This window comes from Neolamprologus multifasciatus, chromosome 7, assembly GCF_963576455.1.
Source record: "Neolamprologus multifasciatus chromosome 7, fNeoMul1.2, whole genome shotgun sequence".
Lineage (NCBI taxonomy): Eukaryota > Metazoa > Chordata > Actinopteri > Cichliformes > Cichlidae > Neolamprologus > Neolamprologus multifasciatus.
Genome location: NC_140445.1, coordinates 59,892,167 through 59,911,125, shown reverse-complemented (window position 1 = coordinate 59,911,125; position 18,959 = coordinate 59,892,167). Strand labels below are relative to the sequence as shown.

At 37.8% G+C, this 18,959-nt stretch overlaps 1 protein-coding gene across 2 annotated transcripts in view; it reads left to right on the top strand.

Moving 5' to 3' along the window:
- Positions 1 to 18,959, top strand: part of banp (BTG3 associated nuclear protein) — a 208,387-nt gene that overhangs the window by 43,220 nt on the left and 146,208 nt on the right. For both annotated transcript variants that reach the window (XR_014875346.1, XR_014875347.1), the window contains exon 14: positions 14,731 to 14,790. The gene's annotated coding sequence lies outside the window, so the exon portion shown is untranslated. The remainder of the gene's footprint in view (positions 1 to 14,730; positions 14,791 to 18,959) is intronic.

Here is an 18,959-nt window from a genome sequence, read left to right as displayed (position 1 = left end):
CTTATTATCACTGGGAACAGTCTAGACTTCACTTTTCACATATTTTCCAGTTGTCAGTCATCTTGTGCTGCTTCTTTTTGATGGTACTATGAGGTACGATTGTCATATATTCTGCTTCTTGTCAACCACCACTATATTTAGATGGCTAGCCAACAGCTGTTTTTTTCCACAGGCTCTTAGCTCTGCTGCTCTTGGTCACTTCTGCATGGGTTTGTTTCCCAGTGGGACTTTGAAGATCCTTATCCATTCATGGCAAGGATGTTTCTGTACTCTATCTGTTATGGTCCGTCTAAGGGTGGCCAGACCACAACATGATCCATCCTCGTCAGACCTCAAGCAGTCACATCACACAATTGTGATTTAACAACAATGATTTATTTACAATATCTTATTTCATTAGCTGGTTATAACTTCAGGGTGCCAAAACAACAAACAAAATGAGCCTATCTCAAGGATTTACCAAACTTACCTAATCAAAATACACAAACAAAAAAAATCTATAATGAAAATAAAAGGCAGTCCACTCCTACGAACTCTTTGTTGGGATGAGCTGAGGATGAATAAATGGCAGTCCATGGCAGCTTCAACATATATGTCATCTCCAGCTAGATAACCAATCCATCTTCTGGATCCACCAATCACGGAGAGGCACCTGCACACTGAGATTTACATGCTAAACAACAACCCTATGACATCAGTCGTAGCACCTCCTTTCACAAGAATTAACATTCCTCTAAATCAGGGGTGTCAAACTCAAATACACAGTGGGCCAAAATTCAAAACTGGAACAAAGTCGCGGGCTAGCGTTAATATTTATTGAAATATATTTATTCCTCCAGATATAAGAATGAATCTTTTCTTATGGACTCAAACACGTTTTGCTGAAAAACTGAATATGGAACAAGCAAAGCTTAATACTAAATAATATATATATTAGCTGTATAATACCAGTAGGCCAGCTCTAATAATAATTTGGTATGGCTTCGCGGGCCAAATGTAATTAGGCTGCGGGCCAAATTTGGCCCGCGGGCCAGAGTTTGACACCTATGCTCTAAATGTTCAATTCAAATAGCAAGTTCCAAAGATCTAGACGAGGCATCAGCCAGCACATTATCCTTACTATTTTTGTAGTTGATCTGCAAGTTAAAATCACACAGCAATAAAGTCCAGCGCATAAGTCTTTGGTTTGAGTTGCGCATTTGGAAAAGAAACACTAATGGATTCTGATCGGTAAATGCTCGTACAGGCAGCACACTCAATCCAACGTAAACTTCAAAGTTCTGTAAAGTTCTGTGATCTATACCTTGTTTATTTTCTTGCAAGAGAACAGCTCCTGCACCAAACGAACTGGCATCAACTTCCAGTTCAAAGAGGCGCTCACGGAGAGGCACCTTCACACTGAAATTTGCATACTGAACAATAACCCAACAACATCAGTCATAACACAGGCATAGTCATGCATCTCAGAATGTTTTCTCACATTACTTTGGTCCATATCCCTTGATAAGTTTGTAAACTTGTAGCTTTTCACAAAGTATGATTTGTTTACCCAAAGATCTAAAACACATCCCTACAAATCATCTGAGAATGTTCAGTTTGCCTATTGGCCAAAGTTGTCTTGGGTGAAGGCAAGGTTTTATGTTCTGGATTAGTGGACAACACTGGAGAATTTACTTCCAATATTCGTATTTATTTGGGCAATTTTGTTCTTTTTATGTCTAATTGCTACAGTTTGTGTACTCTGCGTGTCTGCCTTACTCTCCTGCACGCCAAAGCATACCTGGCTTGCAAACTTGCAAACCTCATTCGATTGGAACTGGATTGAGACTGCCTTCTCCAAAGGGTTCCAAAGGGTGTTTTTTACAGTGTTTTACATCTCTATAAATGAACTGCATCAAGTGGGAAATTGAAGCAGAGTTTAATTTAAATGTACTAAACAACTCAGGTGTGAAAACACCCTCAGGGTTCATGGCTTTGGTTGGTCTACAGTTGGGAACCTTTTCACACCAAGTGACTGTTCCTCAGAAAGACCTACTAAATTTGATGTTTTTTCAGCTTTTATTTATTTTTTCTCAAGATTTATTCGTATTACATTGTTTATTTGGAACATTTTTTTAACTCTAAGTCATTCCCAAAATCTGGTTTTCTTCACTTATTGGTCATGATTAGTACACACTGTTCATCTCTAATCATCCTCTGCTCTGCTTCCTGTCACATCTCGTTGCTCTATTAACTTTCCCTAACAACCTCCAGAAGGTGTGTGGCAAATTTGAAAAGAAAACTAGAAACAGATCCTCATTAAATCACTCACAGTCAATTATATCACATGCTTGGTTTTATTTAGGAACAGAGAAAAGCGGGTGTGATGTGAACTTCTTTGCTCAGACTGGTTATTGGCTAAAGTGCTGGTGTTCAGGTCCAATCGGGGGTTTTGTGTATTCTTGATGATTATGATGGAAGTGGAGGGGCAGGGCGGAGGGGGGTAGCTTTCCAACTCTGACAGTTATGTATGCAATCAGTGCTGAACAAGAACCTTTTCATTTTAGGGATGCGCCCTGCCTGAATAGCTCAGCACAGCCGAAGAGAATTAGGTGAATGCTGCTGCACCCAGCTGTGCCTTGGATCAGCAATAGTTTAGTGCAATTACAAAGTAAGAGACAAGATCAGGAAACACCCAAAGGCTGTGCTGTCACTGCTGAGCAACGTGATGAAGTGAGTGTTGTGGACCCCAGGATGGTAGTGGACCCCAGAAGACCGAGGGATGAATCAAATGTTAACAAGGAGGAATAAAAAAAAGAAAGAAAACCAAAAACTTCTGATCTTGCTTTAAAGAACGCTTCACATGACATCAGTCATTTCTTGCAAGGAAAAAAGGTGGCACGAGTTCATTGCACAATGACATGCATAATGATGTTTGATCGTCACTGATAATGTTACGATTATCAAAGATTAATGTAGTAACAGTAACATTTTGCAGCGTATGATACAATTAGCACTGAAGATGTTGGTTTGTGTGTTGGATGGTCATTTGTTATGAAAGTGATTCTCCAGCATCTGGTTCAGCTCTTCATGATCATGTGACCTGTGGGTAAAATAGTTTGGTGCAAGCACACGCACCGACACATCTGTTTTATTCATGTTGCGGGACATTACATTGACTTATATTCATTTCCTGGCATCTTCCCCTATCCACAGCCCAAATGACTAGTTGCCTGACTTAAAACCTAAACCTAACTTTACTCCAAGTTTGTCTACCATAATTGAATGATTATTGGGACTAGACTCTCATGAGAAAAACACAATTGCACATTCTCACAGGTTATGTGTCCCCCCCCCCCCCCCCCCCCCGACCTTTCTAACTTCCAGTAAGGGTTCATCTAAGATAATCAGCCATCAATATGTAGGTCCTCTAAGCTAATCTTCATATGCTAAACCAGTATTAAATTAACCAAATTGAATGCACCACATAGAGCCCAGTGTATTTGTAGATCCTTATCCTGCCGCCTTCATCTCTACTTCCCAATGATGCTTTGCACACATGCACAAAAACCTCAGTGATTAACAGCTTGCTGTTAACGTTATGATAGATACACCCCGCGGTGAAATCAGGAGGGGATTAATTACACTTTCAGGATGTAATTGCTGAAATCATTCGTTACAATTAGGTCACAAAGTGGTTATTGATGTTGTGTTGAGATCAATTTGCCGTCAGAGATAGCAGATGTGAATTAGAGGAATGAATGAGAAGTGAGCGTTAGTGAACTGGCTCTCTCTTTGTCTTTGAAACATTCCTAGCGACAATGCAGCGAGTGCTACCTGAAGGAATATTGACAGAAACATGACAGTGGATTCCTGAGAATGTGTGCTAGCTGTACTGTCTGTGTATTGAGGGCCTGACAGGGGTGTCAGTTTATATTACTCTCCTGTGTCTTTTTATGTTTATATTTTAATATAAAATAATGGCATTATTTGTGAGCTATGTCTTTTGGCTTTCTGTTAGTCAAGTGTGGGATATTGATCTGGGCGGTTAAATAGCAGAGGGAGTTGTTAATCAGTTTCAGCTGCTTTGGTGTTATTGAAATTGACAACAGGTACACTTCAGGGACAACAATGAGACAACTGTCAGTGCAGGCTTTCAGCTTTAACGAAACTGTTGAAATAAATATTTTGGAATTACAGTCATTTTTTTGCACAATCTCCCGATGTTAGAGGCTCAAAAGTAATAATATAATATAATATAATTTTAAATAAAGAAACCTGAAGCCTAAAAAACCACCTGAGGATTATGCTTTTCTAGTGCTTTACTGCATTCAACTTCAGTTGCTGCTCATTTGTGGATCTCTTTGTCTTCAGTACCTGAAAAGCTCTGTTCTTCTGAGATGAGGTGACTGACTTGGGCATTGAAGAACATCTAGTTTCTTTGACTTGAGAAGCTACTATGCTTTAGGTCATTATTTATTTGCATTCTTTTAACAGCATTTGTTTAAATCTGACTAAAGAGTATAGCCTGATCTTGATGCTTCTATTAGCAGTCACATCATCAAAGGACATTACTGCCCAATCCCCACTGGTATCCCTAACACTGTGCCCACCATGTTTGACAGAAAATGTGATATGCGTTGGATCATGAGCTCTTTCTTTCCTTCTCCGTACATTCTACATACAAGTTAATTTTCAGTCCAAATACATTTGGTTTGTTTTGCATATTTTTGTAAATCCTCTGTGTTTGTATTCATGAATGCTTCTCTTAGTTGTACAATTTGACAGTGATATGCCTACCTTCTTAAATGTCTTCTTGGCTTAGTTAGATTGTGATGTTAATTTTCTTAACCAAGGAAAGAATTCAGTGGCTTCTGTGGAGTCCCAGTCCAGGCATTTTGGTGTTGCTGAGCTGGCCAGTGCAGTCCTTCATTTTCAATATCTCTACGGACCACATATTGAGATTTCCAGAGAACAGCTACCGGATACAACTTAAGTGCCTGAATCAAATCCAAATCTTTTCCCTGGTGAATTTCTCCTGAAATGCCTTGAAACTGACAGCTCATTGTTCAGTTAATTTTGAGCCTCTTGAAAATTTGATACTATGTAAAATAATTTCTGTAATGAAAACATTTGCTACACCCCTTGAATCAAAGGTGAAAATCTGCACTTCCACCACTTCTTTATTATTGATTATTGAAACACCCAAAACACATCTGTTTTTTTCTACAGAGGAAAATTTGAAAACTTAAAAAATTATGGACCCAACTGTAATTATGTAATATAAATGAAGTAAATTGAACGGAGACTCAGTGACTCTTTTTCTAAACTCTTTCACTGTGTCCTGCACCCAAATTTAATACGCTGTTTTGCATACTTGCTTCAAAAACTGTGGGCTTAAGGATTTCTGATGATTGTTTCTATTTTATTGTTTATTATTTGAAGTTGGCAGGTTTGGTTTGGTTGGTTTGGAAGCATATGCATTATGTATTTTATTAGACATTTTGCAGTTTTGCAGAAAATGCAGTAACCGACAGTAATATCAAACAGATTATAGTGCAAACAATGGTGTCATTCTAAAACGAAATCAAAAAATGGGTCTGCTGGATTCTTCATATAGACTCAGAGCAGTCCATGTGATCGTAATGGTTTATTAGGTTCTAAAAAGCAGCATTTTATCTTTGTTCGTCTTATTCATTAATCTATATTTTGTTTATAAATTAGCCACATTACATCATTGTAGAACTAAATTACTGTGTAAACAGTAGTTCTGGATTATATTTAATATTACCGTACAACAGAGGTATTCACATTTATATGTTATGATAAGACATCTGATCTAGGTCATTATTGACTAGGACTTTCACTCTGGGGCTTAAAACCAGAAGTCACTGCTTGTGCTGAGTGATTGCATTTTGATTAGACAGATCTCGGTAATTATTGTTTCAGTTTTGACAGAACTATTGCTGCGTGTGTGTGTTTGTGTGTGTATTAGTTCAATATATCAATTCTGCTCTTTCTGCTATGCATGCTTTCACATTTTAGGCTCACACAGGGCTATAGCATCTGCTGTTGTGTTAGGGGCTCAGATGTCTCGAGGAGCTTAAATGCCTTAGAGTTCCCTGGAATCAGATGAAGATGATGAGGAAGATGATGACGGGGTTGGGACTGTGAAGGGGGAATAGAGGAACATGCTGGGCAGATTTAGGAGATTTTTGAAGACACATCCATGGGCTTGTTCAGTACTGCTGACAGAAATTTGGACCATGTATGTATAGATCTACTGTAACAGAAACGGAACAAAGAAAAAAAAACATACATGAAAAGCCAACCAGCTGCAGAGGATTTTTTAAACTAAGGGATGTTTTGTGTCAACTTAGGTTAGCAACATTACGTTTGTCCAATTTGGTACTCAGATCTGCTCATGTTCTCATACGAGTGAGTTTGGATCTGGTGATCCCAGGGTGCATAACTGACCATCATTACCACATGTAAGGACAGTGGATCCATATTTTAACACACAAATGCAAAATATAACTTTATAAAATTAGTGCAGTGCAATGGCTGACCATCGTTTCTGACATAAAATAGGTGAATTTTACACTTGCCATGTGTATAAGTGAGCAAATACATTTAGTTCCCAAACTAAAATGTGATTTGTTCCTAATTACTCCAAGCACCGTGGTGCAGGGCCATGTCAGCTTACATTCTTTACACCGAATTTTCTCTTTAATTTCTTGGATCATTTCATCAACATCTTGGCACGCTGGTGCACTTGGCAGTTCTCAGAGTTGGAATGAGTACTTCCTATCCTTGAGAACTAACACCTACGCATACACAGTGGCCTTTGTTACCTTGGATAATTTACGAACGGTTATCTGAAGTGTTTTCAACTTAAGATTTTTGGTTGATTGCACTACATTTTCATAAATGTTGTTTGGAAATATTTCAAATGTAAAATGTTAGAATAACATGTTTGATGTTAGGCTTTCTATGGCGCTTCCAGCCAAAGTACATACATCTCTATGCACGCATTTTCTGTGTTCTCTGAGGGGATTGCAGGTCTCTACTTTCTTCTGCATCTGTGTTTAGCTTCTGGGAAGAATGGATTATTCATTGGTTAGGATCTATTTAATGGCAAGAAGCTCAGGGTCAATTCAGAATAGCAATTCATTGATAATTCTTTAAGACAGGACGTGCTTCATATCCATAATAATCAGGTGGAGTGTACATCTGCCTAAATGTTCTGTGTCAGGAAAAGGATAGGATTTTTTTTTTAGGATTGATATGTTTATTGATTAGCATTCAAATATCTCAGTGAAGACAGAACAAAGATTTACCACAAAGCAAGAAAGCATGAGACAAGGCTAATCAAAAGGTATTGGCTGAAGCATTTGCTTATTACGCCAACCCTTTTAACAAAAGATCTTTTAGCATGCAGCTCCTGTACACAGGGCTCGAAGCAAATAATAAAATTCAATTCAATTCAATTTCATTTATATAGCGCCAAATCACAACAAATGTCGCCTCAAGGCGCTTCATAGATACAGAGAGAAAAGCCCAACAATCATATGACCCCCTATGAGCAAGCACTTTGGCGACAGTGGGAAGGAAAAACTCCCTTTTAACAGGAAGAAACCTCCGGCAGAACCCGGCTCAGGGAGGGGCGGCCATCTGCTGCGACCGGTTGGGGTGAGAGAAGGCAAACAAAGCAAAAACAAAACAAACAAACAAACAAGAAAAAACACCACCACCTTAGTAAGTAACTACATCAAAGCAAAAGAATCAAGAGGTTTTCTGTTTTTTGTTTTTGTTTGTTTTTTTTGCTCTTTTCATTCTTGATATATATATTTTTCTAATACTCTATTTTTAAACATATTTTTAAACAAGGAAAATGAACTACACCTTTTTAAATCACTGTCATAACTATTCCACAGGTTAACTCCTCTAACAGAAACACATCTCTGATTTATATTTGTCCTTATCTTGTTTTTTTTAAAGAAATCTGTTCCCCTTAAGTCATATTGACTCTCTCTGACTTTGAACAGCTTCTGAGTACTGGGGCAAAGCAAGCTATTTTGTGCTTTATACATTATCTGTGCCATTTTATATTAAACTAAATCATAAAATTTCAGGGTATTCAGATTAATAAACAAAATGTTAGTTGGTTCTATATAGTTTGATTGGTTTATAATTCTTATAGCTCTTTTTTGCAACTTGAAAATAGGAAGAGTGTTCGTTTTATATGCATTACCCCATATCTCCAGACAGTAAGTCATATATGGAAGCAACAGAGTACAATAGAGTGTGTATAATGATTTTTTGTTCAGGACATGCTTTGTTTTATAGAGAATAGCAATGGTTTTTGACATTTTTGTTTTCACATGGTTTATATGAGACTTCCAACTCAGCTTATCATCAATTATCACTCCAAGAAATTTATTTTCGTACACTCTTTCAATTTCAATTCCATTAACCCTGATTTTAGATACATTTTTCATTTGTCTAGTGCCAAAAATAATCAATTTTGTTTTCTTTATATTTAATGATAACTTATTTACATCAAACCAGTTTTTTAATATATTTAACTCCTTTTCCGCTGTAGTCAGAAGCTGTTCCAGGTTTTTACCTGAGCAATACAGAGTGGTATCATCAGCAAACAATACACATTTTAACAGCTTGGAAATGCTACATATGTCATTTATGTATAATATAAATAATTTAGGGCCCAGCACAGAGCCCTGAGGAACACCACAAGTTACCTTCAACTGCTTAGATTTTACATTATTGAATTCGACATATTGATATCTGTCATCCAGGTAACTTTTCATCCACTTGTATGCTAACCCTATTATGCCATATCTCTCTAGTTTATTCATTAATATAGAATGATCAATCGTATCAAACGCCTTTTTTAAGTCTATAAAAACACCAACAGTATATTCCTTATTATCTATAGCATTAGATATCCCTTCTACAAGTTCCATCACTGCCATCGAAGTGGACCTTTTCACTCTAAAGCCATATTGGTTATCACTTAGGAGATTATGCTTCTCAATATATTTATCAAGTCTATTAACAAATAACTTTTCTAAAATTTTTGAGAACTGTGGGAGCAGTGGTATTGGCCTATAATTGGTAAACTGACTTCTCTCTCCATTTTTATGGATTGGAATAACTTTTGCTATTTTCATTTGTGAGGGAAATACACCAGTTTGAAAGGACAGATTACAAATGTATGCGAAAGGTTGCACTATATATTCTATAATACTTTTAACTAATATCATGTCAATACCAAAACAGTCAGTGGACTTTTTATTTTTAAATGTCTTCACAATGTTAATTATTTCTCTATGAGTTACAGCACCAATAAACATGGAGGACACATTCTGAGTAATATGTTTATTTAGGTCGTTATTATTTCTTGACTCTTTTGCTAAATTAAAGCCAACATTTACAAAGAAATCATTAAATTCATTTGCAATGTCTTTAGTTTTATCAAGCACAATATCTTTATCTTTTTTAAAATAATCTGGATAATTCTTATTTTTTGAGCCCTTTTTGATTATACTATTTAATATCCTCCATGTTTCTTGTGTGTTACTTCTACTTTGCTCCAATAATTTGTGGTAATATTCTTTCTTACTTGTTCTTATAATATTTACTAATCTATTTTTATATAACTTGTACTTTATTTCAGCATCTTTTGTCCTCTGTTTTATGAATCTCTTATATAGATTATTTTTCTTTTTACATGCATCTTCTATCCCCTTTGTGATCCATGGCTTATTTGATCTGTGATGCTTTCTAGTGATTTTCATTAAAGGACAATGTTTTTCATATAGTGAAATTACAGTTGATAAGAATGCATCATATGCACTATTTGAATCTTCATTTGCAAAAACCTCATTCCAATTGTGTTCCTTTAAGTCCACCTGGAGGGCAGCAATGGCTCTTGTTGTTCTAAGTCGTATCATATCAAATATTTGATTCTTTTGTTTAGTTTTAATCCCAAAATAATTTTGAAAAATTGCAAAAACAGGAAGATGATCGCTTATATCAGTTATAAGAAGTCCACCTACTATTTCATGGTCAATTTTATTTGTGAATATATTATCTATCAATGTAGCTGTATCAATTGTTATTCTACTTGGTTTTATAATTACAGGGAAAAGGGAGTTACTATACATTGTATTTATGAAATCTGTTGTTTTCTGATGTCCATTTGGGTTTAGCAAATCTATATTAAAATCACCACAAATTATTTGCACTTTTTTATCATTTAGGTTGCTAAACATAGCAGCAAGTTTTTCATTGAATGTCTCAAGGCATGAACCTGGTGTCCTATAGATGCAACTTATAATTATATTGTTAGCTTTTTCAACATGGATTTCAATAGTGACACATTCCAATACGTTATCTATGGTGCTTGACATACATTCAATCAGACTACATTTCAAAACTTTATCTACATATAAGGCAACACCGCCTCCTTTTTTATTCACCCTGTTCATTGTAAATAATTCGTATCCTTCCAGTCCCATTTCACTAATTTTCTCATTATCGAGCCATGTTTCTGATATTGCAATTATATTAAACTTTTTTAACTTACTTAAACATTCTGTAATTTTAGAAATTTTTTTATACAGGCTTCTACTATTGAAATGTATGACCGACAATGCATTTGCCATTTTAATATTCATATTGAATTGGTCATCCGTATAGTACTCACAAGTATTATTGGTGTTATTGTAGAAGTGGGTATCTGGGTCAATGTTACTTTCAGGGTCATGCATGTTGTGCTCTGCATAGTTAAACGTTTTGAAGTTCGTTTTCTCAGCGTGTGTGGCAAAATAACCACCTTGACAGTCCTTTTCATAATCAAATTCTTCCTCTTCAATATCTCTGAATGGAAACCTATAATCTGTGTCCAAACTTGTCATTTATGTGTTTTTGTTTTTGTTGTTGTTTTTTGAGCCGTAAGGCCAGAAACACTTTCCATACCCATTGTTCATTATCCAATCGTCACTTTTCCAATAGATTCCAGAGCAGATTCCTGATTATTTATATTGCTCTAAGTCTTTGAGTTCTCTTATCATCACAACTTTCGCTTCTTCGGGATTGCCATTTAGTCTTATCATTACTTTGCAGTTCCTCGTCCATGTCGCTTGTATCTTATTTTGTTTTCTCAGGCTGCGTGCCTGTCTTGCAATTTCAGCAGTCTTTTTCGTTAAATGTTCATTTAAATACACACCAGTCCCTTTAAGCTTCTTACCCTGTTTCAGTAACTCAATCTTTGTTTTGCGACTCACAAACCGAAGAATAATTGATGGCTTTGTTTTACTGTCTTTCCTGGGGAGCGTGTGGCATGCTGCAATATGATGGCTCTGAATACTTACATTCTTCGTTTGAAGGAATTTTATCACTTGCTGTTCAAGCGTTTGCAGCTCCTCTACCGGGGCATCTTCACCATCTGAAAAGCACAGAAGAAGTGGCAAAAACAGCTGTGGGTGTTCTCGAACACATTAAAACCACAATTTTCCACTGAAAAAGGGGTTGCAGTGTGATACAGTTTATTTAGCTCATCTTTCTGGCTAGCTCTCGTGATGATGGTGGGAAGCCAGAGGCGTCAGCGGTGAAGGAAATCCGTAACTTTAGAGAGAAAAAGGAAGATGAGACCTCAGCCTGCCTAAGCCAACTGGGCATTTGACTTTATTTTTTCGTAGTTATTTCTTCTCTGAGTCATAGTAAACAACAAAAAAAGTATTTTGGCAGGTTAAGCAGTTAATCCTGGGAAAATCCTACGTTTTTGACTGGGATCTTGAAGGAGCTGCTGAGAGAATGACTCCATTCCCAGATAACAATGCTTAGCAACCATCTAGCCAGCTAAGATGAGCATGTGAACACTATCACCAAAGTCTGAAGCCAATATCTGATTTCTAGAGCGTGAAACAAACACGCTAGAGCGCTGTCTTTCTGCCTCTATGATTCATTGTAACCTGAGAGACATGTTTGCAATGATTTGATAAGAACAGATTACATCCTCATGTGCAGCCAGTGTTTGTGCCAGTCGTTTCTGTCTGTTACTGATACATCTCAGTGTTTGGCCTAGAAAAGGTACACTGTGTACTTCGTGGTCCTTGAAAAAAACGTGGGCTTATAGTTAACAGCTTTCCAATATTACACACTAAGCACAGTCAGCCCACCTTGATTCAATTCTTGTGCATAAAACAGGATAATCCTTTTCCCCCCCAGTGTAATATCAAAACTATACTGTGGCAGTACAGTTGTCTTGTCATTTCTGTCTGTCACACACTATTTCCAGTAAATTTTATTAGCAGCCATTGTTCTTTGGTATTGGTTGTAAGGTCAGTAAACTGCTAAAACATCAAACACTCTGTTTAGCATGCCTTTGTTGTTTCCTCTTCATCACCTGTTAGTGATCTGCTTTATGTATCTCACGTGTCTCTGAGGCTAATCAGCCCTGGCTATTAGCCCAGAGAACCATATGGTGCTCTAACCCATGTTTGCTAGCCTGCATACAAACCCCTTGTACATTAGAGCTAGATGTACACTGTGGCTTTTTTCTGTGTACATATTGCATAGTTTGTATAAGTGTCTCAACTACTGTACTCTAATTGCTCTCAATGACTTCCACATGCGGCTGTGCTCTACAAGTCTAACTTTCGCCACGGGGTTGAGAAACGGATATACCCGTGACTTCTGTCATGAAAAAGAGAATCACGACTGGGTAGTGTTGTTTTTACTTAGCGCCTAGTCCACAGAGAGGATCAATCTCCATAACTAGCACGTGATATTGCTTAGGAGGAAATTATATAAACTTCTAGCTTTATCCTTGACTATTTCAACCATGAAATTTGTCGTATTTATTTCTGAAAAAAAGTGCAGGTCATGCTCGTGTTGCACTTTAACAAAACAGTGCTTAATATAGTTTAAGTCCCTCTCGAAAGTGGGGTACAGTAATCATAGTTCCAGTCTGGCAACAAGCTTTGAAAATCAAGTTTTGAAAGTAAAAGTTTTTGGGGTGTTTTTTTTTTCTCGTTCTTGTTTTGCATCTTTTTTCAAACACCACCAGATATAAATTACAGATTGTCACTATCCAGCTGGGCTGAGTTCAGCTGGAAATAGGACCGCGTGCCAAGCTGTTCTCTAAAATGACTCACTGTCAGCATTTCCACTTTGTGCTGGAGGCTACCAGGAAAACATACTTTCAATGTTCCTCAACCCTAAGCTGATTTTAAAGGGCCTAGCATGTTCTCACAAGCAACTGTCTGTGCTGTTCTGGCAGGCCTCTATATCTCAGACTCGTGTTTTATTTAGTGAAGTTTTGCCGAATATTTATTTTTTTATTTAAAGCAAGCTGTAAAATGCTGGCATCCATTGTCATACATCTTTTTATTGCTCTGCTGGGTATGTTATTGTCCTGAAGTAAATTTGAAAATAAATGAAAACAGTAATTGGAGACGTTTATAAAAACACATGTTCCTGTGGGCACAGACTCGGGATAAACAGTAAAGCTGCTGTGTTTTCACTGAGTATTATTGTTACCATTGCTTTATGCGCCATTCCAAAATCATTCCTATCTTTTGCTTTTATGTTGCTGTTGAACCTGGAGAAATCATATTGCATTAGCTGTTGCTGTGCATGCAGCACACATGAACCTCTTTTGTGTCTTACCAAAAAATATGTGATCCCAGTGTTTGACATTCCGTTTTTACCGCTGCAGTGTTTGGGCTGGGCCGCTCTGTTGTCATTCTTCTGATTGATTAGCATTGTTTGCACTGTTTAGTTTGCCAGGGCTGTTTTTTTTCCTTTTCAACAGCTGAAGCAATCCTACTGTTTCTTTGTTGGCTTTCTGAGAGAGTTGGAAAACAATGCTGTGACTCTGAAGAGTCACTTTTATTTGGCTCCAGTAAGCATGAGGCTGGCAGGTCAAACATATGGCCCGTGGACAAAAGCTGGCCTGCCAAGTGTCCAATTAGGGCTGCTGGATAGCTTTGAAATCTTTTCTTGTATTTTGAATCGAAAGGCATTGTGTTGCAAATTAAGAATGGATCACAACATGAGAATGGTTGTTCAGATTGGTAATTTCAACTTTGCCAGAGGTTTGAATCATTGTCGGTTTTATAGCAGTGTTACTGACTAAGACATTAACCATGGCCCGTCTTAGCAAACTCAAGGAAGGTGGCTATGCCAACAGTCTATGCCAAAAGATTTCTTTGATTTACGACTGCTGTATTTCTTTGTAATGTCAGTCGACTGATTGAATGTGGAAAAAGTGAGACACATTGTTGAAAACGCACTAATTCCTCTTCAGCATATGTTCTGTAAATGTTTGGCTCATCAGAAGTGAATGTCTAAACATTTACTTTTACTTCTGTATGTTGAAAGACAGAGTGGGAAATTTGCAGGTGTTTTTTATTTGTTTGCTTGTTTGTTTGTTTCTTAATTGCTTTTTTTTAATGGCTTTTCGTATGCAGCCCACATGTGCTCGGAGAGTTTACATGTACTAAAAGGAGTCTGACTTCTGTGCACTAAGCATTTATTTTTCCTGATTTTGTTGGCAACATCCTGTTGTGCGTATTTGTGCGTATTCTTTCATCAAGATCGATGTGTGCCTTTGCTCTTCTGCATGTTCTTTGTGATATATCAGACTTTTTTGGTTCTGATCTGAATCTTATTTTACATAACTCTGTGTATGTAACACACTGTTCCTCTGGTCTCTCACAGGAGGGTGTGACCAAGCAACAGAGAGCTCAAAGAGGTACATCTCCAACAGGAACTCAAACAGTTAAGTGAGAAATTACTCTTGCTGCTGCACGGTGGGACGGTGGTTAGCGCTGTTACTACACAGCAAAAATGAGTTTAATTCCCCATCAGGCCGGGGCCTTTCTGTGTGGAGTTTGCATGTTCTCCCCGTGTTTGCGTGGATTCTACCCGGGTACTCCGGCTTCCTCCCACAGTCCAAAGACATGCAGTTAGTGAGGATAGGTTAATTGATCAGTCTAAATTGGCCATAGGTGTGAATGTGAGCGTGAATGGTTGTCTGTCTCTGTGTGTTAGCCCTGCGGCAGACTGGCGACCTGTCCGGGGTGTACCCCGCCTCTCGCCCTATGGCAGCTGGGATAGGCTCCAGCAACCCTGAAAAGGATAAGCGGAAGTGAATGGATGGATGAATTAATAGCCAATTATTGTTTTGTAATGCATGTATACCAACTGTATGTGATTGTATGTATCTTTAGTGCCAAATGCCATGTATGTGACCTTCTAATGTTACACAGTATAACATACAGATTCAATTAATGTAAGTAATGTATAATGTATTCAATTTGTCTGTCTTTCATGATCATCTGTGGTAAAACAAACAAACAAACAAACACATTAACATCCTTATGTAAAGGTAAACATTTAATTGCAAAATGTTTTAGGCCTTTTACCAGAAATACAAGGTCACAATTTCTTTTATAAATGCGGGAAAAAAGCATTCACATAGCATAATATTAAAGGGTGACAAATTTTGCAAATGTTTGTTCTACTTTGTGGAAGATTGTCGGTGTATTGGACTTATATTGACAGTAACCCCACTGGATTCCTTCATTGTCAGGCTAAAAATGAAGAACTGTCAGTGCTAGCAACACAGTGTTGACAACTGCATGAAACAGGCTTATTTTTAAAGCTTAGTTTTGCATAACACGACCCAGAACGTTCTAGCTGCTTCAAAATGCAACATACATCTACAATTGGAAGGTGTTAAGACTGTTATCAGCACTTTCCCTGAAGTGTCAGTGAGTTCAAACATTGTATATCTTAAGGTTCAGTAGTTAAAAGTCCAGATTTAAGCTACAGTTGTGCTATATATGAGTTCTTTGAGTTGAGGGGTATTAGAAGAGTTAGTACATGCTGAAAAAGACTGTGTTCTGCATTTTTTGGTTGCGCTCTTGTCTTGAATGCAAGTCTACCCTTCCAGTGTCACTGGAAAATTATTCGGTTTTGTCAGCAGGAAGCTTCACACAGTGTCGGCGCACATGTTCTCCAGCTCTCCTGAGCACTCTGTGGAGCAGAGAGTGGTAAAATGTGGAACCACTGGAGCAGAGCATTCCTGGTCATGCAATGGCCTGTGAATCCAGCTCCAGCCACTAGGAGGCAGTGATATAATAGTGATGATTGCTGAAGTTGTTTATATATATATTGTCTTGTAACTTTCTAGGTTCTTAGCTCTCAAATATCATGACATACTGATGGTATATTGCTTATTTTGGTAAGTATCTGAAATGTGGGCATGGGTGACTGATCTTTTGTTGAACTTACCTTTGAATATGATTACCCCAATCAGTCTAATCACCCCAAGCAATCTGATTCTATACTGTAAATTTCTAGCAAGGAGCAGTTGGGTAATCCAGAGGGTGTACCACTGAATGCATAACCAATCTAATTTAAATGGAAGAAATCCAACAAAGAGGAACATTTGGTGTGAGATGTGTTTTGTCATTAACCACCTCTGGGCCTCAACACAGTTTATGGAGCACATTATTAACAACAGCCCCCAGCTCAATATAAAGCATCTTGAGAAAATATTTTCCTCACAAGTTATCAAGATTTAGAAAAAAAGATGTGTGTGCCAAAGCATGAACTGTTCTTGCCTGAAGCGAAATAAGGAATTGCTTAATGTCTGTAATTCAGTGCAGAAATCTTTTTAACAGTGATGCAAAAACACGGAAAATACCTTCCATTATGTGTTGTACTTTACCCCCAGTCAACAGGGCAGCTTTTTAAGACAAGACAAACCCCACAGATGCTTATTTGAATAACTCAACCATACCTTCAATAAAAAAAAAAGAAGACTTTATTCCTCTCTTAAAAATAAAGGGAATAGTGATAAATAGGAGCAGTCTGAAGGTGTTTTAATAAATACACAATTTTTTTTAAATGTAATTTATTTTTGCTGTGTTCATCACGTGTCTGTTTTCCAAGCTTTTTGCAGTACCTTTGTAGCCCCGAGCCAACAGAATTGCATCTAATTTAGGGCATTACTCTATAAAACATAGTGAATCATAAAAAGCTGCAGGATGTAGTTCAGCTGCATTCAGAAACCCCCACAATATGGCACTAAAACACTACTCATGTGAAACAATAAGAAAGTAACGTTTCACTTTTTTGACTTGTGTCATTGCTTTTTGCTAATGCACACCCTGACCCATTTACTCTACCTCATCTGATCACAACTACTCACAAAGCCTCTGATGTTACAACTTTTGTCCAGTAAAGTTTTACTTTGATTCTGTGTGATGAGGTTTGGTTAAAGCTGTGCACATTGCTAAGCATGTTAGTGGCAGCATTATCAGCCAGGAGATGGACCTTTTAAAGGCTGCAGGGTGGCATCTGAAGGGACTTTGGAAGTGAGTTTCACCTCTTTTTCAGTGGATCAAAATCATGATTTAAACACCATATTACAAATGGAGCACTCGACATCCACTGACTGATTGTCTCTATTTGTCTGAGTGTACATGTAATTTTTGTGTGTTAGGTGAGCATGACAGAGCTGTTGCAAAGGTTTGTTAAAGCCGGCATGAGCATATCTTTTTGAGTCTGTCTGAAGGTGGCTGTTTGACCTGCGCCCTGCCAGGTCTCAGGCTTCTTTCCTGGTAAGAGGATACAATAATGTTTCACTCTGCTGGGTGCTGATGAAATGTATTTTAATCAGATTGATGTGACCTCTAAATCCAAACAGGTTCAAATGTTCATCAGAAGAAAAGCACACCGCGCACACGTTACCTTACGTTAGGCTGTTAGTGGACCTAATTTTAGATCCAATGTGCGAAAAGAAAATAACTAACCAATGGAGGAGTAAAGCCCTGCTTGGCATAACACCTTGGTATTTTCTTGGATTTGTCGTGCTAATGCGTTCAGCATCGTGTCTTTTGTGTGGAGAATAGCTCTCTCCTGCTTATTTTGGGCGAGGCTGAACATGTTGTTTGGACAGGTCTGCGTTGTACTTTAGCCACGATAAACCTCTGCCAGTATCAGCTCGCATTCACTGACAGACTCTGGAAACTATATTACGCTGCGACTGATGCATATCTCTTTCCATGTGCGCGCGTGTGCATTTGTTTATAGATTTATTGTTAAGTTCAAATACTGTTTGGAATATTATGATTCATCACTGGATGAGCTTGTCTGTGCAGATGTGTTATTGGAAACAGTTTGCATTAGTTACACAGAAAAATATCCTTCCAGAGATTAAATACCATCTGTGGTGAATGCATTGCATGCCCTTGTAGGTCAGTGGAACGGTGCATAGAAATGGCAGGTGTTTGGAGAGCTTGTATCAAAATATTCTCCCATAGCTGTGTTTGCGTGTGCCTGCTGTCTGTTGTCTTTCTCAGGTTGTCTCTTTGTGCGTGTGTGGACCACCCAAAGGCTTTGAGGTCATAACAATAACAGGTCCACTTCCTTCCAATGATATTGCGGGGCTCGTACAAGGGCTAGACACTATCAGTTCACATCGCAGCACCAGCAGCCCGACTGTTTGGTGGTCTTGTCAAAGCTGTGCATAAGTTATTCCCACTCTTAGTGTTTTTTTTTTTTATCTACATTTGCAGATTCCTAAATATACAGTCACAGACTTGTATTTAGTTTGAGGAAGTCTGGGGATCTTGAAAAGCACCAACGTAGCTCAGTGTGCTAATTGCCTCAGTGTGAGATGTGTCAGCCTGATGTTGCAATTAGCTCCTTTTTTAAAAAAAAAAAAAAAGCCTCTTGCAAGTCTTCTCTTACTGTTTACGAATGTTTCTCTACTTTTCTTTTTTTGCCCCTTGACTTCCGTGTAAACAAATTCCTCTGGTTAGACAGCACTTTCATTTTTGCGATTTTTTTTAAAATTCTGTCATTCTTTCACCTCCCGGTGAGCGAAAATACGCTGTGGTAATTAATATGATAATGTGCGCAGCGGTTTAATTTTT